The following is a 22,310-nucleotide window of genomic DNA, read 5'->3' on the forward strand; positions in this document are numbered from 1 at the left end:
ATCTTTGGCATTCCAAATAAAAGTTAACTCATTTTTGCTTTTTTAGTTTAATTATATATACAAATGCTTAATCATATTATCTAACATTCCCAGCTTGTATCACAAACTGTCAGCTATTATCTTTTATTCATCTTAAGCGTCTTAGATTTCCCTTTCCCTTCTTTAATTAGGTTGAGAAATTAAAGTATCTTTTAATCTCTCAGGCATGTGATTATTGAAAAAGTAAAGATCTAATTGCGGAAATGATTGCCTGGCACAAATCCACGCAATGAGTATTGTTCACGAGGATGCAGGCAGTTGAGATAGCAAAGAGAAAGAAATAACCTAGCCCCCCCCCTTTCTTTTTTTTTCTCCTTTCCACTTTCTTTAGATCTTTACTGGTAATTAAATTAGCAGATAGCAGGTTCATGTAATTAAGCGAAGGGAAGAAACGAGCGGTAATCTCTATGAGAAAATAGCCAAGTACATTTAAAAATACATGGAATGGAGTAGAATTTCGAATGAAAGAAAAGATAAAACTAAATAAGTTTTACGAACTTCGGATAATTTAATATGCAAGAAATTTAAAAATGCATTTAGTACTGTTTCTGCATCAGATGAGTAGAAGAAAATATTTAGAAAAAATATAATAACAAACCCTTGTTACTTAAAGAGAATCTCTTAACTGATAGGAGATACAGACAGTCTAAGGAAAATGTTAGGGTTTCAGCTGACGTATATACATATGACAAGAACAGTGGGGTGTTGCTTAGAAAAGCAATTAAAACATTGACATTATGAACCTGTTGAATGATGAATGTCATATGGGATGAAATATATTTCTTCCTTTCCTTCTGTAAAACCATAAAAGACACCTGAAGTTAATTCTCTCTCTCTCTCTCTCTCCTATATATCTACATTTTCACTTACTGCTTCGGGGGAGGTGTTTCATACTGTCGCCCCCGAAGTAGTTTCCTTGAGATCCCTTGATACAACGCGTGTCCAGTCAATTTGGCTACTGTTTAGCATATTGGCTCTTCGGTTTTTTGAATCTCTTCATCGCGTCCAACTTCCAGCGATTTTTCATGGAACTAAATTTAAAGAATGTTTTTGACGTCGATGGAAATTGTTCTACTGAGCCAAACTTTCATCAACATTTTTAAGTCTTCGCAGGCACCACGGTGGTTATAATTAATAACCGCCCTACTCACACTGAATGGAAAAGGCCCGGTTGGAATCCCATCGATGATGGCAGGAATTTTTATGGGCTTTCATCATTCCGTGGCTTTTGGTCGGGTCAAGCAAGTAAAGCAGAAAAACCTCAGGACGTACTAAAGGACATCAAAATACTGGAAGCTCCAGAAATGCTTCTAATAGCTGTAGAATCGCTGATCTTCCTATATCAAAGTTTCACTGGAGAAGACTATTTTGGAGGTGATATCGTATGTATGTACTGATTTGAAATTGACTTTCATGAACCCAAGAATCATTCAAATAGCACTGTCCTTCCCGAATGCATGTTAATAAGAATTAAAATATCAGTGATCGTCAGAAAATCCAGTAGTCCACTTTCCTTACCTTTATTTAGTGGAATAAATATGTCACAGATTAATATGTTGTACAGAATTTCTGGTTACCATGGGCTGTTGTTGTTGTTATTATTCGGTTTTACTTTCTGTGGTCGATTTGCCTGTTCTCCGCAGAAAAAAAAACTGTTACCATCTCCTGTGATCGAATAACTCAGCCACGTTGTGAAAAAACGCCCATAAAAATTACATCAGTCACTGAAGTGATTAGAACTCGGGTCTTTTCTACCTAGTGTGGGTAGGACAGTGAATATATCCACTGTGCTACCCACGAGGACAAAAACATGTACCTGGATTTTGCGCGGTTAATATTGTGGGTTGTTTATGGAAATTTTACTCTTGAAATAACTTGGTCCAAAGCCCAAGGTCAAACAAGTTCTGGAAAGGTATTTCTTTAAGGTAGTACCAGGAGGAAAACAAGTAACTAGGGCCTATGGCCAGCGTACTTTTAAGTATTACTCAAACTTTGGACTGTTATGTGATTGGGGACCCAATCACTTTGTACGAGATGTTAGTTCTGATGTTACACAGAATTTGGCTTTGAAAGAATTTATTAATCAAATGTTATATCGATTAAGTCGAATAAAGACGTAAAGTAACATTTAATGAACTTGAACAGCGTAAAGATCCATATGAATTGCAGTTAATAATCCGAAAGTGATGTTTTAAATTATAAGTTAACAAGGGATAACATATTGCATATTTAATGATATCGCTTTATGATCTTACGGGATCAAATTAAAGTAATCCGGTGGTTGATGTATGTTCATTACAAAAGATAAGATCGAGATAATGAAGATAATGAGTGCCATGCGTTGGAATAGTTAGATAGAGGCTTACAATATGTATAGTCATTACGTTAATTAAACTGCGTGTGATTCTTGCTTGTTTATTAGTTGTATTACTTTAAGAAGACTGAAGTCACCAAAGATGACAATATGGGCAGATGAAGGTTCTCGTACAGTGAAGAATATCATATGATCGTGTCAATATACCGTTGAAAATTTCGATTTCAGATAGCTGTACCAATCTTTCCAGTTCATAACAGTGAACTGGGCCGATGAACTCTTCACAGAACCAGAAAAACTTATCGTTGCCATTGCTGAAAAATGATAAGGCAAATGTGTGCCTGCCTCTCTCTCCCCGCGGTTCATCCAACTCTCCTTCGTAATCGCTACATCAAACTTTTCCACTATTCGCTTAAAGGAAACGTGAATATTTTCCTATTCAGCCAGAAGCAGTTTTGTCCCAGTAGAGTTAGCTAGAACTCAATTTATTCCCTTTTTCCTTTTGAGACTTGAGAGATCTGGCATCCACTTCTGTATTGACTTTTGCATAAATAGCTAGCCATTCGCATAAAAAAAAATACTTTCTTCAATTATAAACAGAAATAATTGATGATGGATCATAATATCCAAGTTATATTCTAAATACAGTATCTCAACGAAAAAAAAAAAATATTTTTCATCCAGCAAAAACTCATTTTTCATCGAGGCAAATCGACCATTGAATATCACACTTTATAGACACGATATCCTGACATCTCATGGCCTTCGCTTCCTGGATTATCTCTTTGCTAATATAATCAAAGAGTAATTTATAGACTGGAATCTTTCCATTTTTGATTAAATTCGCTTTGGGGCATACGTTATTTACTTATAGCAGGTACTTTGCTCAGTGAATATAAATCGCTCATTCAAATACAGAGCGTTTAATTATTTTCTGAGCGCGCTTTTGAAAATCAACTTCATATATTACGCTTAATTTTTAACGTTTCCTCTAGTTTGTCTGGCAACAGTTGACTATACACCTGGAATCAAACGTTTGATCTTCGTCTAGCTAAGACCCAACAAGCGAATGCCACTCTGACAGCAGTGGAACGATGTTGAATTAAAGGCAGTGAAGTTTCACAAATGAAATCATGTTCGTATTTCTTTTCATAATTTCTCACGGGAATTAAAGAAAAATGGAAAGTCTTACAACTTCTCCAGGAATGTTGGAAAACTGTTTATCATATAGTTCCCCTTTCTTCGTGTCTGTCAACAGAGTTTCTCTTGATAGAAGGAATGAATTAAATTTCTAAACAGGAGGATTTCGGTGAAAAATAGGAATTTCTAATGGGCCAAGAGAATATCTTTAATTTTAGGAAAGAAATAATTCATGATTTGCAGAAAGCGAGCAGAGAAGTCCTAGTTTTAGTTTGGCTCAGACGTTTTTTATTGAGATCATTTTAAAAAATTGTACAGCTAGAGACTGGAGATTATAATGTTGGAAAAGTTGTTCGAAATTAATTCTATGGTAAATTTACGATTGTCTCATGGTGTGTTTTAAGGTTTTGTTTTGTATTCCTTCTATCGCTGGGCATATATAGCATTTTTAGTAAGCCAAATGAGAGATGTTATCCCTGAAGAGACAATACCTATCGGAAAAAATTCTGTTTTTTGAACCATAACATTTTAAATGATTTTTGGGCAATCTTTTTATGCATGCGATCAATGCAAGGTTTAATTAGACTGGGACAATGGAGAAGATATTTCAGAGGCTCTAATAATAATGTCGAAGGAGTCCTGGACCAGTAATTGCATTGTTTTGAATCCTACCCGGCTTTAGGATGCCCTCTGGAGGAACTATACCACTACATCTCGATAAATCCAGCCTTGTACAAAGTACAGCTAATATGAAACGAGAATCGTTGTTTACCAACGCCTAACTACTGCCCATGTCAACAACATTCATATTGTGCTGTAACTCGTTTTTTCCTGTACAGATCAGATTTTGTTTCTTTGTAATCGGTTAAGTTTTGATTGAACTGTGTCTCTAAGTGAATCAGTGTTTTAACCCTTTAGCAGAAAAATGAATGATCGTAATTTAGAGCAAAGAATTATTATTAAATTTTTAGTGACACTCGGTAAAATTGGTACAGGTACGTTGGAGATGTTGCAGAAAGCGTACTGTGATGAGACCATGAGTCAGCTACGTGTGTACGAATGGCACAAACGGTTCAGAGAGGGACGGGAAGAAGTCCACGACTACAAGAAAACAGGAAGATCACCAACTTCAATGCGAGATGAGAATGCTGAAAAAATTCGAGAGATCGTGCGCCAAGACCATCGGATGATCATTAGACTAATCGTAGAACAGTTACACATTGATAAAGAAGAAGTAAGAACAATTTTGAAGAGCGGTTGGGCATGAAAAATGTATGAGAGGTTTACAGTGAGAGAATTTTTAACGGTAAACAACATCATAGCATTAGAGCATCGGTCTTATCCTTCAGACCTTTTTCTGTTCCTGAAAATTAAAGTCCACCTCAAAGGAAAACGATTTGAGGAGTTATCAGACATTCAGAAGAACACAACTCCGCAATTAAAGGCAGTATCTTTCGAGGACTTCTGCTACTGTTTTAGATCCTGGAAATCGCGAATGGAGCGTTGCATAGGCGAGGCTGGAGAGTACTTTCAAGGGACAAAAATTGAAATGTCTGTATTTAAAATAATAAATGATTTTAAAAATATTTACCTTTCTTTTCACCCACACCTTGTATATGATAAATCAACAATTCCTGTTTATTCGCTGGAATGACTACATAGACCAAATAAGATTATAACTAATCGTTTTGACAAAACTGCTATCATCGTAATTAGTAGTCCCTTGAGTATTTATCGCATAAGATGGTAATCATCTGAGTGACGCTGACGATTGGCTCGCGATCATTGTACCTGGATTGCTGAATGTCCCCTTCCCTTTCGAATTTATCGCTTCAAAAATTTATTCTACTTGAGAAACAGAAATGAGGTATTAGAATAGAAATCAGTAACTTCAAATTTTTTTTTCCTGTATAAGAAACGATCATCACCTTAACCAGATGCTAGATGGGCATTTATAGCCTTCATCCATCTAGAAGTGAAGAGGTTCTCATTGATTTTCCGTAAAATACACAAAAATCAGGTTCTTCCCATATTTTTGAATACTTGACGCGTAATATAATTTTAAAGATTGTGATGAGTGGCTCTATCCTCAAGCACGTTGTTTTGAGACCCTTTTAAGGAATTTTTAATGGGGGAAACGTGATAAAATCCGAAATCAATTAGGGATATGGGAGTGCTGTTTTAAAGACCATTGGGAAAGTTTACATTAAATATTAATCCAAACAACCAATATAAATTACAAACATTGGCTATATATTTTCATACGAAACTATTATTTGAGTAATATGCTCCTCGAACTAGGAAACAAGTTCAAAAGTTAATGAATTTTGGAGTTATTTTTATGGATTCAGAAATATCTATAAATCATTGCATAAAACTATCATCGCAAATAAGGAAAGAAGCGTTGTGTTCCTCCAAATCAGTTGGAGGAACCTATCCCCCATTTAGCATGATTAGCAAAGATGGAAAAGTGAATTGCTCTCATAAATAAGCTCTTTGCGTAACGTCCAAATCGTTCAACATGAATCCAAAATCGAAATTTACTGATGGTCTCCTACATCATATGAATCCCATATTAAATTATACAATATAGAGAGACAGATATGGCGAAAAAGGCTGGAAATTTATTAAACACTATCAGTGAGGACTCCTTTAAATGGTCCTGCTTTTCCTCCAGTTCCATACTTGCTGAATCCTTAATAAGAAGTTCAGTAATTGAAAAGAAAAATTATGACTTTATTTTCACCTTCGTGTTGGTGATCACTGGTCACAAACTACATTTCCAACAACTAATAATCCTCACCCTCCACCATAAAGATTTTTGAGTATCATAACTTCAATCCGCGCAGGATACATCACTGTAATAGGTCACAAAGGCGATATTAACCAATCTTCCATGGCATGGACCAAAGAGCTGCACGAATCAATAAATTCGCAACAGGAGTTACTACTATCGATTTTACTGATCAGTAAAATCATGATTTGTAATTCTAAAAGAAGTAACAAATATACTTTGAGAGCAAACTCTGTCTGCTAAGAGGATGTGTGAAGAACTTGTTCATTAAGACAAGAATGTGGTGACGAAAGAAGTTGTATTAAGACAAGAACAGTGGGTGGTAAGTAGAGGTCACGGCTTCGGTAATTATGGCCGACATCAAGGACAGAGATAAGATGTGTCCGCAGCTCACTTTGACCCTTACTTTCACAACGGAATTCCGGGCGATACCCTTCTGTTCCCTTCTCTGAGCAACAACAGATAAGTACATCTCCGATGTGTCGGAGTGACTTGGACAAGGCGGACAATGAACGTAGAGAAAAATCGGCAAGTAAGTGACACAACTGCCAAAATTGTGTGGACTAAGTCACTTTTTTTCAGTCCACTCAGCGCTGCCTTCCAGCATAGCTTCCTCTCCCCCCTTGCACTATGACCCCTCCCACTCTGACAATATCTGTCACTACTACTCGCTCCGCTATTAATCTCTGTCACCGTTTCGCCAAACGCGGAAATAAGGTTATGGACGTGTTACTGGCTACGGACGTTAACGGATGGAGCATCTTGGGATTGGTCTCGGCTCCTCCGTCAGAAAGGGTGGGAAGACGGGGAGGGGAGGAAAAGTGAATGTGGCGGGAAAATGAGAAATGACAGCGATATCTCTTGACAAATGGACACGCGCGAGACGCTGAGGGATTAGGCAGCTCTTGCCCATTTCTTTACAACCTCCCAGAAAGTCCCTTTCATATCTAAGAGCTGGGGGTACGGGGGGTTACGGAGAGTTGTTATACTGGTCTAGAAGGAACGGTTCTGTCACAAAGGATGAATTTATGGCATATGGAGTTTAATGGGCCTTACTGTGGAAGATTTGAGTTTTAGCCTAGAACATTCCGATTTTAGAGAGCTCGAGATGGAAAGTAAAGTCGGTGAGAAAATGAAGAGAGGCTTAAAAAATGAAAGAAAAGTGTAAACAGAGAAAATAGACTAAACTTGTAAAAAGAGTAGTCCTAAATAAGAGGTAGGTGGGGAAGTTGAAATAGTTTATTTGGAAGCGTGAAAGTTCAGTGTTGAATTCATGGAGGAACTTAACGCTCTTCCTCAGATTTATCTAGAACTACTGTTGAATTCAGGATTCGATTGAACCTAATTAGGATTTATAAATTTACGAAGGAAGAGGAGGAGAGGTTTAAACAGTGTTCTAAGATGCTAATGGAGGAGAAGAAGCTAAGAGTATGTTTGAAATAATTCGCCCATCCAACATTTGCCTTTTCCTTTCTGCTGCAAAACCACAAGGTTCATATAAAAAGGAGAATATTTGTCATAACGTATTTTGCATGTTGTGCAAGCTGAAAATTTTTACTTTCTCTTCTGGCTGAAATCGGTTAACTAATATCTCCACTGAATCATTATGCTGTCAAGGAAAACTTTCCCAATCACTGTACCTAACACTGATGTTTCATTAATTTATAATACTTTTTATTGTTTGTTATTAATTTCCTATAGATTTTGGATTGAGAAATTGATATCCACCATCCGAATTTTTGTCCAGTTTCCATGATATTGAAATTGGACAGAAACTGAGTGTACTAGTTCACTCACTGGCTAAAAAATTAGAAATGTTTATTCATTATCTGGTAGGGTCACCTTTTGCCGTAATTGCAGCCCTTACACATCTTTCAAATGGATTCCACTACGTTATCTAACGGTATGAGCAAACCCAGTCCGAACCAACCGGAACCGCTTGAGTTGTGGATTGAGACAGTCTGGATGCATGGCTTCATGAAGTTTGTACCATACTTTCAACCTACAATTAGTAGGTTGAAAGTATGGTACAAACAGAAAGAAGTGGCTTAGTATAGGCACGTGACTACCAAATCACAGATTCTTCAACTTCCGCTACATATTTCTCTTTGAAATGGGACTTCTATTCTGACGCACAAATCACTTTAAATTCCTGAGGTCTCGTTTTTGGGGTACTAGCTTTCTGCTGCATTTCTCTGTACTTTCCTCTTCTTCTTTATGACAATGTTTATGTTCCAACCATGACATACGCAGCTGGGGCTTGGGAAAGGCGGGTTGAACTTCACATGTCCGCAGAACTCTCCTTTCGGCTCAGCGTTTTGCTCTTCTGGGCATCACCAGGGCTTGTAAAACAGTAGCTATTGAGGCTTTATGTGTCTTAGCGGGCAAGTTGTCTGCGAACCTCTGGCCAGTTTTTCTCTTTTATTTGCCTTAAAGAAAGGAGCTCCCTGACAAATGTTTTGGGGACTGCTTCTGCCCGGTTGGGGTAGCGACCAATAGCCTTGATTTTCCATCCGTGCGAAGGAGGGTTGATGATGAGCTGAGGACTGTATGGTTGGCACAATGGAGCAACTCTGAGAAAGAAAGACAATTGTTCTCCTTCAATATCCCCAGTTCATACTGTTGACCATCGGCTGAGTCCGTAGTTGCAGTTCTGGCTGTGGACTTCTGGCTGTTGCAGCTGGGATTAATCTCTTCGGATCTGTGATTCTGTGGAGAGCCAGGAACTAGGTTCCACATTGTGCTCTCATTATAAAAATAAAATCAATATTCCCCAGCAAGATGCGTATTCAATTAGTATTATTCAAAAGTTAATTAATTAAACAATATTTAATTCACTTCACATATATCGTGAAGAAAAAAAAAACATCGAAGGCTTCATTGAATTCAAAAAGATCTCTAACAACCATAATACATCTTTTTTTTCGTTCTATCACCTCCATTAAAGAACGAAGGTGGGGATTCTTAGAGCCGTTTGTTGCACATCAAAGACAACTCTTGGAAATTAACCAACGCAGCCTCAAGTCGATAACACTAAATGGCACTATTGGCGAAACCAGATAGCGAATTTTTTCTCTCTCTTTCTCTCTCTCTCTTTGATTCCCTGCGCTATATCGGCAAGGAACAGGCCAAAAGTAAACATACCCGGGTACATTAGTTATTACTGCCTTGAGCGCAGAAGACGTAGGCACTTCTGGGGGAATGGATCGGTATCGGCAAACGGAAGAGTGGTGATTTATAGAACATACGGGTAATGGGATTTTCTCATCCGGGTGTTTTTAAAACACCTGGTGGCAATGAAGACGGGATATGCATTTACTCTTGATGTAAACACACTTCTCATTTCCTTATTTTATCCCCTCTCTCTCTCCACATGTTTGTTATTCGTCCTATTTCTCTGTCCTTTACTGTTCCTTCTATCCAGTCCTGCTTTTTCGCTGCAAGGCACGGTGAGCTTTTAGATAAATTTCTCTAAAAGCGTTGTGAACAGAATTCCAGTATTGCTTTGTTTTTAAGGTGTTTACGTACAGTCGATCTGGTATTTGAAAATCCGTCATTCACATTTTTACTACTGATCCAATGCCTGATTCATTTTATTGCGTATGAAACTCTTGAAAAACCAATTTATGTTGTGGCATAATCTGTGTTTTGTATTCATAAGGTGGGAATGTCAGTGACCCTGGGCATAAACTCCATTTCTAAGTCCTGAAATACGGCACAAAGCATACTGGAGGTGACCACTTGGGTGCAAACAGGGGTGGAGGTGCAATACCACCACCTTACTTAGCGGAGGCTTGAAGTGGTGGAACCCACGTTTAGTCCCCAGAGAAAAACTCTGGTAACCCTCCCATCTTTTCCATCGTGCAGTATGATTGATGTCCTTTGAGGATGGACATCATAGCGAGATCAAATCTTCCTTGCTTTTTGATGGTACAGTTCTAAAACGGTGTTCTCAGGCCGACCTGTAGATAGTCCACCAGATCGAACCTATCGGTAACTCTCTAGGAGGCTTTCGGGTCAGCTAGTGTACAATCTCGCTACCTCTACTCAGCCAGATAGTGACTGGAGGAAGCGAGATTGTACACTAGCTGACCCGAAAGCCTCCTAGAGAGTTACCGATAGGTTCGGTCTGGTGGACTATCTACAGGTCTATCTACTATCTGCGAAAAGATCTAAACATCTCTAAACATCTCCTCGTCTGCCCAACCCAATATACTTGACAGAATCCCCATTATCGGTTGATTCAATCCTTGCTCATCTCAGTTGTCCAAATTATTCGCTAAATGATTCCTTTTTCTTCAAAGGTAGTACTGTGCATATGTCCGTTCTGATATTCCCTGTCAAAAATTTAGTAATTTAGAATCTCCTCTTTTCTATCTTCTTTGGCTTAAAATCCCTCTGCCACATTGTCAAATGTGGCAGAGATAGAGATTCATCTATTGCCCTTATCGTTCTCCCAACTCCATTAATCACTTGGAACTCTTTTAAACTTGACTTTCTCCAGTCAAACTTTCCTAACAGTGAGCTAATTTTCCTTGGTGATTTTTTAATGTTCAAAACTTCAGCTAGCTTCCCTTTTCTAGTCACACGAACCCAGCTGGTCGAGATGCTGAGGCTTTTGCAATTACTAATGACCTTGCACAGATTGTTCGTTTACCTACCAGAACAACATACAATCCTAACCACACATCCAACACGCTTGGCCTTTTTCTCACAAACAACCCTTCTAAGTGCACGGTCGAGGCGAATAGTCCTCTATGCACCTCAGATCACAACTTGGTGATTGTCTCTTCTTCAATGAAGGCTTTCTCTTGTGGACATTCTCAACCTTGTGTTGTTTGGAATTAGAAGAATGAAAAATGGGATGATCTCGAGATTTCCTTTCTTTCTTTCTTTCCTTGACAGGATTACTCTTTCAAATATTCTGATGTCAACGTTTACTCAGATCGTGTGAGTGAAATTATTCTTGTAGGGACGGAATCCTTTATTCCACACTCCACCTTAAAATATCGTCTTTTATCTAAACCTCGGTTTTCCAATAAACGTGCTAAGGCTGTTCAAGATAAGAATGTCGCTTATCGCAATTGGCTTAAATCCAAATCTCCAGGTTCATTTTCTGCCTACACCAAAGCTCTCAACAATTGTAAAGCAGTTATTAATCAGTCCAAACTAGATTTCGACTGGCTAATAGTATAAAACTTGCTTCTTGTCCAAATGGTAGCCGAGCATTCTGGTCTCTTGCCAAAACTATTGGCCGCAACTTTTGCCCATCTCTGCTCCCACCTCTGTCAAAATCATATGGTTCTATTGCCACTTCAGTCAAAGATAAAGTTGACCTGCTAGTATCCTACTTTTCTTCCAACTCGTGTATTAATGATCTTGGTAAATCACCTCCTACAATTCCCAGTAAACTCCATTCAATGCCTCCTGTAGTCTTCCGTCAAAAGGGTGGCAGAGGATTTTGAACAATCTCGATGCTAAGAAAGCTCCAGGTCCTGATGGTATATCTCCACTTGTTCTCAAAACTTGTGTTCCTGAACTTACTCCTGTTCTGTGTCGTCTTTTTTCACTTTCTTATTCCAAAGGAATAAGAAAGTGAAAGTCAAGGAACTCTCTTACTGTCCTACAGGTGTTCAGGATTGCAGTTCCATGTAAGTGTTTTCTAGAAGGCCTATTGCTGCTACGTTCGGAGGCTTTTTGGCACGATGCCAGTGGTTGATACGATGATCAAAATCGTCATCACCTGTTCCATATGCCACATATCCTTGGCTTCCTGTATTAGGCCTGAGTACTTTCTGATCTTTTCCTCGTATGTTTTCTGAAGGTTGCTGGTGTTGGGCAATGCTATGTCTATCTGGTAGGCTGTCGTTTCTTTCTTAGCGATGAGGGTTATGATTGGTGTTTTGTGCGGGATAGTGTTGTCCGTTATTATGGCATGGTCCCAGTATAGTCTGTAATAGAGGTCTCTAGTACGGCTTGAGGCTCGCACTCCTTCTTTGATCAGCTGGTATTTTTGCGCTAGCTTGATGTGTTATCCTGGCCACCTGGTAGTGTCTCTGAATGTCGTCCATATGGGTTACCCTACATCCCGAGGTGATGTACCGGATTGTTTCTGGGGCCAGGTGGCATCGACGAAATGTGTCATCCGTTACTCCGGAGTCCTTGACGATGTATTTATTTCCTGTAGTTCCTGGTGTTGATTACTTGATCTTGGATGGCGAGCATATATCCTTCAGTCTCAGGGAAGAGCCTTCCGTTCGTGACCTAAGCGTTGAAAACCATCTTATCTATATATTCTTGATGGAAGTCACAGTAGTGTCTGCCATGGAGTGTCTTTTTCGCCCATATTTTCTCTTTTTGTTTCTTCTGTCTGAGTGTGGTCTCCTTGTTGAGGTCGAGTGATGTGTACCGTTTGTCTATCTTTCTTATGGCTTGGTAGATTGGTGCTGTGTTTTCCTGGAAGTAATCCCACTGGTTCTTAATCACTTTCTTCTGTTCTTCAATGAGGTCAGTCAATCCTCTCCATTCTTCTTTAAGGGAAATTGTTATTCTCTCGATGTCCGATTTCGGGTGGTGTTGGCGACTCATGGTCATCATTATCCTTGACGATCTCTTAATCTCCTCCAGCTCGGTGTTCGCTCAATGTACCATTCCGAAGGAGCACTTTAGATTGTGGTTGTGACCATGTTCCCGCCATTCAGATTTTATCAGGCTTCTCAATCTCCGATGGTATTTCTCATCGGGCCTTGATCCCCTTGTTTTCTAACTGCATCATTCTCAGATATTTGTATGTCTCTCCCTCTCTCATGGCTTCCATCTCTTCACCGGTTATTATTATTCATTTATTTTATTTTTTTTGAAAAACAGAATCATTTGGCATTAGTTTTCAAATAGCTTCGAGATGTTTGTTTTCTTTTTACGAACGACTTTCTTATAGTTGCAGAGATGTAACAGAAACACCTGGGTGGATAATGATGTCCCTCATTCCTGTGGAAGAACTACTTCCGTTAATGGATCACGTTTCTACTTAGAAAATTTAAACTGACCCGTAAGAATCATTTCACTGAAGAGAGTCATTTTGCCCAATCCCTAATGCCTATAGAAAGAAGTGAGGCATACAGTAGAATCCTAGATTCGACAGACGAGTGGCTGGCGTGCCAGTACACGGTTATTCAAGCAGCTTCTTCGAGTACCAACAAAATACGATAATTTTCTTTTATTTTTTACATTCTATTCTTTTCCTCTGACCCTAGAGGAATTCCATGTTTGTAAAATTATTTCGATTTCACGATTTAAAAAAGATGAAATTAAAATTGCAGTTCTCAGCCGGCGATTAAGAAAAAAACTTCCCAAGATTAGTTGCGACGTTATTTACCTTCTTCGATGTAATCCAACATTATCATTCATCTGGCTCCCTGATAGGTCAATAACCTCTTCATAGAGTACAATAAGTTGAGCACAATTCGCAGTAACTGCACGCAAATATTTGCTATTTATACACTTAACTATGTTAAAATCGCCTTGCACTTAGGCACGTCTGCAACATCTAGTTCTCCGGCCCTGCCAATATAAACGAACAGACTGCTGCATTTGAAATGAAAGGACCGTGTTAATCTAGGAAACATGTTCAGCATAGTCACGTCTACCATCAAATTTTCATCAGCTGCCACTGGTCATCTTGCAGCCTGTGTTGAAGAGGAACTAGCGATCTCTAAAGACCAGTTTCGCGCTTAAGCTGATCCATCATTGCTTACGTCACTCAGCAACTATTGTTTGCCTTGGGGAAACCCACTTCAGAACACAGGAACTGCATCTCTCTCTCTCTCTTGGTGATTACAACCACGGGTGAAGCAGGGTATGTTGAAAGTGGTGAAATTTTAATTAGAAGAGTTAAATGACTGTTTTCTCCAAAGTCAACTTAACCACATCACCGAAATCACACAATGGACGTGTTTGTTATGGAGGGCACTCATCTGAAAGTATCCATTGATATGCTAATTAGACTGCTGAAATAAAACTAATGAAACTTTTAAGTGATACGCAATTCCGGTGACATCATATGCAGCGTGATTTCGAGCTATTATTACTGGCACAGCGAAATGAGGATGGATAGTTTTGTTTGGTCATTGACCAACGGGGACGCATTCCTTTAGATCTTTTGAAGGCTGTAGTCGAGAATATTACACGCAAACGGTTCTCAAGCGACCTCCCCGAGTATGAATTTTAGGGAAGTCACTTGAGGACTGTTTTGCTTCCAAAGAAATCAGGAGCAAACAGAAATAGCTGACCACAGACATCAGAATTAAGCAGGAGACCAATAACTACGTATGAACTATGCCTTGGAGATTAATAAGTAATTCTGTTCTCAGTTTCTCTACAGGAACATTAAATTATTGAAGAAACTGTAAACAAGTTTCGTGCTACTGCAGAAGATTCTTTTTGATCCCAAGAATTAAAAATAAGTGCTTACAGTTGGGTAGTATTAAGGTTACGATGTAATTTATTTATTTTATGTGCATGGTGACGTAGGTGAATCCTACTAATCAGCTGACAGAACTAAAACATAAATAAACGATCTTTATTGATACTCGTAATCAAAAGGTAGTATACAATCCACGGTCCTGTCCATGGATTTAACACCATAAGAAACTACAAAAATGAACTTAAAATGGGTGGAAAAAATGGAATCTAACTGTGGGATAGGTTTATCGATCGGACTATTCAATAGTTTTAGAGGATCTCTGGATGCAATTTGTTGGGACGGTAATATTTATCTCTTGGAAACCTTAAGAAGTCACAATTCGGAAATTAGAAGAGTTAATAGCGTGTGCGTTAAGAGTCTCCACGAATAAACTCAATTACTGAGATAGGTATCATGGATGGGTCCGATCTTAGTCAACTGGGAAGAATCCTTCAGGAACATGCATCTTAAAAATTCAGCTCGGATATTAATGTAATTATTATATTCATTAGGTATCCTGGAAATGCTAAACACTGGTTCTTTACCCTTGATGTAGGTGTAATTTCGTTATCATCACTTAAGGAGCCTGTATTTTGTTGTGAATACTCTCTTCACTGTTCATTGAGGAGCTTAAGCTCGTATTTGGACCCTATAGAGTAAGGTAGGATATATGACCGTGGTAATATATTTACACGCTAGCTGGGGGAATTTAACACAAAATAGTTGGTTTTTCGCCTTCCAAGGAGACAAGAAGCTGGGTCACATGATGGTGAAATAGGAGTTTCGAGTCCAACCGAATTCCAAAGTCGTTTTGAGAAAGAACGATAGGTATTAATGAATCTCCAATAGCCGACTGGATTGTGGGAGGGGGGTGGGGGGTTATGCTTCAGCGAAAATGCAGTTTTACTTGATTTTGTTGGGTTTATCAATAGGTTAAAAGGAATTAGATATTCCGCAAGTGGCTGAAATTTTTGATTAATAATATTTGTAATTTGAGTCATCGACAGGGGAATTCTGTTAGATCCAATCTACCTTCCAGGAAGGGCACAAGCACGGCACTGAAAAGAATTATTTTCATATACAGATATATGCACAGGCATTTACAGTCTGAAGCACAGAAGATGGGAATGTAAATAAATGGGAGTGAAAACTGGGTTTTGAATAAATATGGAAATGAAAATTAGGTATTGAATTAGGCGATGAAATTCTTATGACCCCTTCTAGGTCATAAGATGGGACTAGATGGAAAGAAAAACAGCTTAATGAAACTAATATAGTAAACGAAATAGAAGATTATTAGAAAAATTGGCTTAATCACCTGCAGGGTAGGAATAAATAAAGATTCATATAGATTTCCGTGGAATACAAATATATATATTCCACGGAAAGCTCTAGATTATAACGTAAAGGGAGAAGAGACCGTGGACGGCAAATAAGATGGAGAGTAATCTTATTCTAGGAATTCTCTATACATAAATGTCCAGTTGTATAAGACTAGGCCGCATATTGAATACTTCATACAGGTTTGGAAGCCTCAATTTAGGAAAGATGTGGATCTGTTGGTACAGAGAAGAGCAGCAAGATTAGTCAGAGCACAAAAGGGTACCCTTAACAAGAAAGGCTTCGGTTCTGCAAATTGTAGCGTCTAGAGACTAGACACCTGCGAGGTGATCTGATTAAGGTGTTTAAGGCTTTGAATGGATTGAGTAAGTTCAGGGCTGATAGTATCCTTCCTCTTGCTCACTCTACACACATGAGGAAGAATGGCTGCAGGATAAATGTGCAGAAGTTGGCCTTTAGCCAGTGGGTAGTTGATTGTTGGAATAGACTTCCATCTGTTGTTTTGAAAGTCGGTAGTTTGAATAAATTTAAGATAAAAATAGATAAATTATTAGAAGGGCTGGACAGCTAATTTGGGAAGCTTTTTTTTTGGCAGCTTCTGTAAATGTTTGTTTCCATCATTTTCCACTACTAATACTAAATGTTTGGACATTACTCGATAAGAAGTCAAATGGACACTAAATTTTCATTTTATGCTTTGTTGGTCCCTGGGAATGTTTTAGGATAAATTCCGGTTCGATATCCCCCAGTTCTCCCCCACAAAAATCTATATTAATTTCGAATATTCAAGTAATACTCAAGAAGAAAAAGTTTTATAGGAAATTAAGATAAAATGCGATTCCATAGACCCTTCCCAAAGAACAGGAATCCGCACATATAAATGAAAATATGTTTCGAGAAGGAACGTCTAATCGACACCAAATTTTTAGCCCATGTTTTATTGGTTTTATTAATGGGATGGTTTAATTACAATTTCATAACTTCCCCCTCGTCGCCTTCACAGTCTTCTCTGCAGAAACTGTAATAAATCTGAAACAGCAGCTCCCATCATTTTCAGAACTTCAGGAATTATTTAGAATATTCTTGCGGACTTTTGTACAAATTGCAAGTCAATTAACCAGTAATCCACTGTAAATCCCTTGTAAATATCACAAGTTTGAGTAAACTTCTTGAGTACAACATAGAATAGTTTAATCCCTGAGGTACGTTAGCTGATAATCGATTATCAAACAGCCTAACATATTTCACAGTTGCAGCGAGAAAATGTTGGCCATGATCTAATATCGTTTAAGAGAGATCTTGCCTTGGTGTTGAAAGTTAATACGATATCAGCAGCAGCTATATTGTTGTTATCTGATACATCTCTGTTCACTGCAAAAAGGAAATGTCAGGTTTTCTGGACATCTGATCTACTCTTAACAAGCCAATACATTACAAAACCCAGTCATATGAAGAAGAAAAAAAACAAAACATCACTCCCAAAGAAGCTCACGGACTTCGTAATTCAATTTTCTTCGAGAAATGCAAACTCACAAAGACTCAAAAGAAATGTTCATATTATTTCATCGCTCAAAGATCATCATTCTTGCCTTCTCTTACAAGGACGACATCAAAGAAGTTTCTTTTTCTCTTTCTCCCCCACTCTACATTTAACAAAGATTGTGAACATGAAAAGCAGAGATGCAAGGATGAAAAGAAAGCTAAAGAGAAATAAATGGGCAAAATGAATTGAATGTTGTGCAGCAGAACTCAGGAATGAGGGGCAGTGATCTATTGATTTTAACAGTAGTAAGAACAACTGTCGAGCGTGCAAACTTCCATTTAAGCCTGCAACGTTTTTAGTATCGAGAGTCATTTCTTTCACTCTCGGAGAGAGAAGGAACAAAAGATGGAGGTTCATTCGTTGTTATTTTCTTGTAAACTCTAAGAAAAAGGAGAGCCTTAGAATCATATCGAAACAGTGAGCATGCACTAACAACATATGCAAAGATCATTTTTTATCTAATTCTGAGAATTCTATTCGAATTCAAGTAGTCTTAAGTATCAAAGTCCAAAAATATACTCCATGGAACACCCATCTTGCTCAATCGATATTTTAAAATGATATAAGAAGATATTACAGAAGACAAAAAATAATTTACAATATTCAATATACAATAATTTACAATATTCAATATACATTTCCAATCCAATTAGAGGGATACTTTGGCGTCACGAAAATTATTACTTCTCGAGATAATTTCCTGTTATTCTGAAAATTTCAACTCTTAAAAACTATTTTAATGTTGTTGCAATAGGATTTGAGGAGCATCAACGACTAAGGCTAAATTGCTCCGTGTATACTGTCTGTAAATTGTGTGTTTTGAGGTCGATTTTCAGTTTGATGGATGAAAAACCAGTTTCTGGGAGAAAAAACCACGCTAACCTCGCCTAAGACCGACTAACTCGGCCACGTTGTGAAAAAGGCTCATAAAAATTCCTCCATCATCAACGGAACTCAAACTCAAGTCTTTTCTACCTGGTCTGGAGAGGACAGCTATCCTACCAACTGTACTACCCACGAGGGCACTCTTTTAATGATAAAACTAATAATCTTGATGATGCTAATGGGAGTCTTCTTCCCATTTCAGATCCCCAATTTAGCATTTTCTTTCAGCTCCTACTGATTAAACTTCTTGCCGTGCCAACTATATCCTATCCACTACAGATGCCATTTTGCATCTCTATGTTTCTTAATAAAACAATTCCATTCATATTTGAAGTGTTATTTTTCTAAGATACTCCTTTGGAGTATCCTGGAAAAATAACACGGCTTATAGGATGGGATAAAGCAGTTGTGACAATTGTCTGAGAACTTAGATAAACTACAGAATACGAAGCCATGAGAAGGAGGATATTGATGAATATGACTGGTCTGGAAATTTATGGCGACTGTAATCGATTAAGACGAAATGTTAAAGTTGAAATGGTGGCGTGTCTAGTTCACTATAATTACATTCAGTGAAATTGGGGGAGGGGTTCAAGTAGAATGCTGTCAAGTATGAGCTGTGTTTTTGAGTTTAGCATGTTTTGTAACTTTGTGGTGGTCCCGAAGTTTAAATTTAATACGATCCACTGTCCCCTACCCGTGAAAATATATAAAATAAATAGCATTCATTATGTGATTATTTTTTATATAAAACAGTTGAATAACGAGTTTTATTTCTTTTCTTAAATTTATTGGCTTAAATACCCTACTGAAGTTTATTTAGATACCTTTTTTTCGTTTTCTAAATGTGAAACCAATTGAAAAGTAAGTGGTAACTTCATTTTCGGTCCGTTCAGTTTAAAAGACACTGGCGGGGACAAACCCTGGACTGCGCCTGACCTTGCCAGGGACGGCCACAGGGATGGTAACAAATGGCTGTATAGTGAGCAGTACAAGATATGTGTTAATATTATTTTTACAGTGATGGAAATAGTGGCAGGGTTGCCGGAAAAGCTGGCTAGGACCGCCTAGTTTCATTTAAAAAAAAATTATTTTCTAATGCTCATTTTAAAAAGGACTCGTTTGTTTCCATCACGTTAGGTTTCTTCAAAATTCACGAAAGAAAATATAGTCAATGTGGGAGTTTAAAAAAAATATACCTTGACACTCATGTTGCAGCCCAGCTTCTTGAAGTTTGCGAATAAATTTAACTATATTCTTGTAGTCTAGACCCTTGTTTCCAGAGAAGTTCTCAAGAAAGGCCTGAAGCTAATCCATGCCTGTTTCCCCTTTTATTCGTAGTTTCCTCAAAATCTCGATCCCTCATTAGGTTGCGAATTTGAGGTCCAAAAAAAAAGCCTTGTTTTAGCTTCTCTTGGGTGATAGATGGGAATTTAGTACATAGACAGTTGAAGTAGGTTCCTTCCTGAGGTAAATCTTTCACAAGCTGTTTCATCAACCCAGTTTGATGTGCAAGGATGGAAGGAGGACAGTTTTGGGGACTACCAGTGGTTTATGAACTATGTTCTTTGAACCAGGCAACAAACTGCTGCCCCTCTTTGACCAGACTTTGACATCCCAGTGTTTACTCCTTGCCCGACTATTTCATCACTCACACAAAAAGTAAGGCATTTTTGTGTAGTCAGAATGTTGCCCAAGTAACATGCCTATCACTTTAAAGTCAGCACAGACCAACCAACCATGTTCTTCATACTTACTATTTGTCAACAGTTTCTTCAAGTTCTCATGTGTTTCTTTCAAATGCACAGAGATAACTATTAGAATTGACTCATATTTATTCCAATAAACAGGAGTCTCAAGGGTGGAGGAACACATCTTTGAGACTCCTCTTTGATGAGCTAACAAAAGTCTCCACTGTGTAGGATTGTAATTAATTCCTAAATAGTTCATTAAGTCATTTCTATTATGCAAAAAAACCATAGAATCATCCTAAGAAAAGTAGGGGACTAGTTCTCGTATTCTGTGTCTGTACAATGAGAAAAATGTCCCATGTGCTAGAAGACTTTTTGACTTAAGTCAAGAACCAAGGAGTGCTGCAGATTCCTTTGATAAATTTAAATCTCTTACCATTTCATTAAGTTTATGCTGTGAAAAGAGTTGAGAGCTGGACTCAACATCTCCAGGCGTGTAGATTCCAGTTTCATCTTCAGAAGCTTCGCTTTCAGCACTCTCTGCTGCTACATTCTCCAATATAAGTGGAGGACATGAATGGAATCGGCAAGTTATCTCCATGTGCGACTAGTCTAATGGCAGATGGAATATTAGATACACAATTCTCTTCTTACTCTTTGCATTGTATCCCTCTACATTACCTAATCAAAAGTAACAGTCAATCACAGTGGTTGGTAGGCTCCCACCAAATCATGGGAATTGCAAATGGCATAGCTTTTTTACACAATCTCAATGCTTCAACACAGGTTCGGCAAACCTTATGTAGAGCCCATTGCTTATCTTGGTCACCAAGTTTAACTACAATAAAAGAACAATACACATATTGTTCTTGTCTTTGCTTGAGGACTGCATAACTTCCACAAATATAACAAAATAAGTTCGGATTGTTCAAACACTTGTATGAAGACATTTTACTCACTTTCAACGCAGGTTTGACAGGATAAACTCGAATATAAACTGAGCTCACACTGATAAATACTGCTGCATGGAGATCAAGATCAAGATCTCAAGATCAAGAAACAAATTACTGAAGGCAGTGTTGCCAATATATGAAGATTTAGTTTACAAATCCTAGGTTTACTCCAAACTTAATACATTCAATAACAACAACTCATGATATCAACTTAAATGATGGCAAAAAACGAATAATCTTTCTAAAATCAGCGTAAAAACTGAGTTAAAAACAGCTATTAATTTACAAATCGAAAACCAAACAGGGTGGTGAAATTAAGTAATATTCAGGAAGTTTTAAAAAAGTCCGTAATATACCATGAATACCAAAATGTCCACAGAAGTACACCAAATTTGATTTGTGGAAGGATTGTGGATTGTATGAATCAGCAGCATATTGTCTGTAAATTGCGTGCATTCAGTGGTAAATTTGCCTGTTTTCTGAGCAAAAAAACCAGTTTCTGGGAGAAAAAACCATACTATCCTTGCCTGAGACCGACTAACTCAGCCAAATTGTGAAAAAGCCCATTTTTCGAGTCGTTGGAATTTTAAGGCATTGTCCACCTTCGGGATGGTGGTTATTATATCCACTGTGCTACTCACGAGGACGAAATTTGGCTTTTTGACTTACCCTATTTAGAAAAATAAGTTAAATACTGGAACTTGAAGTTCTCTGTACATTATGTACACAATGTACATTAGTTCTCTAGTCTAATTACTGTAAATAAATCCCAAATTCATTTAGACTTCTTGTCTACACGTACCACATATTATAATCCAAAATTATTCTGCCTTTTTCGCTTATATTATTCACGAATATGTCATTCGAGATAACTTATCAACGCTTAAATGGATAATTCGTGTTTGCCTGCGACTGGTAAACTTCAATCGGCACGTTCACTATTCTTCCCCCTAACCAGTCTCCATAGCAACCACGTATCAGTGGCTCACTGTCACACTACGTTTTTAAATCATCAGAACCTCCTCTTTATATCCAACAGCCGCGTATTGCGGCAATTTCATCTCCCTCCTACGCTCCTTCGTCGGGAGGGAGAAGAGTAAACGAAGGAATAAGAGAAGAAATGGATGACGGCAGAGAATGGTTGTCACA

The 22,310-nt window shown here is 38.1% G+C and overlaps 1 protein-coding gene and 1 pseudogene across 2 annotated transcripts in view; one reads left to right on the top strand and one right to left on the bottom strand.

The window, feature by feature from the left end:
- Nucleotides 1-22,310, bottom strand: part of LOC150077002 (neurexin 1-like) — a 265,455-nt gene that overhangs the window by 155,990 nt on the left and 87,155 nt on the right. The gene's annotated exons all lie outside the window — the stretch shown is intronic.
- On the top strand, nucleotides 4,419-4,760 carry LOC150077003 (protein GVQW3 pseudogene; annotated as a pseudogene).

Source organism: Mastigoproctus giganteus, chromosome 12 (assembly GCF_048544385.1).
Source record: "Mastigoproctus giganteus isolate SK-2022 chromosome 12, ASM4854438v1, whole genome shotgun sequence".
Taxonomy (NCBI): domain Eukaryota; kingdom Metazoa; phylum Arthropoda; class Arachnida; order Uropygi; family Thelyphonidae; genus Mastigoproctus; species Mastigoproctus giganteus.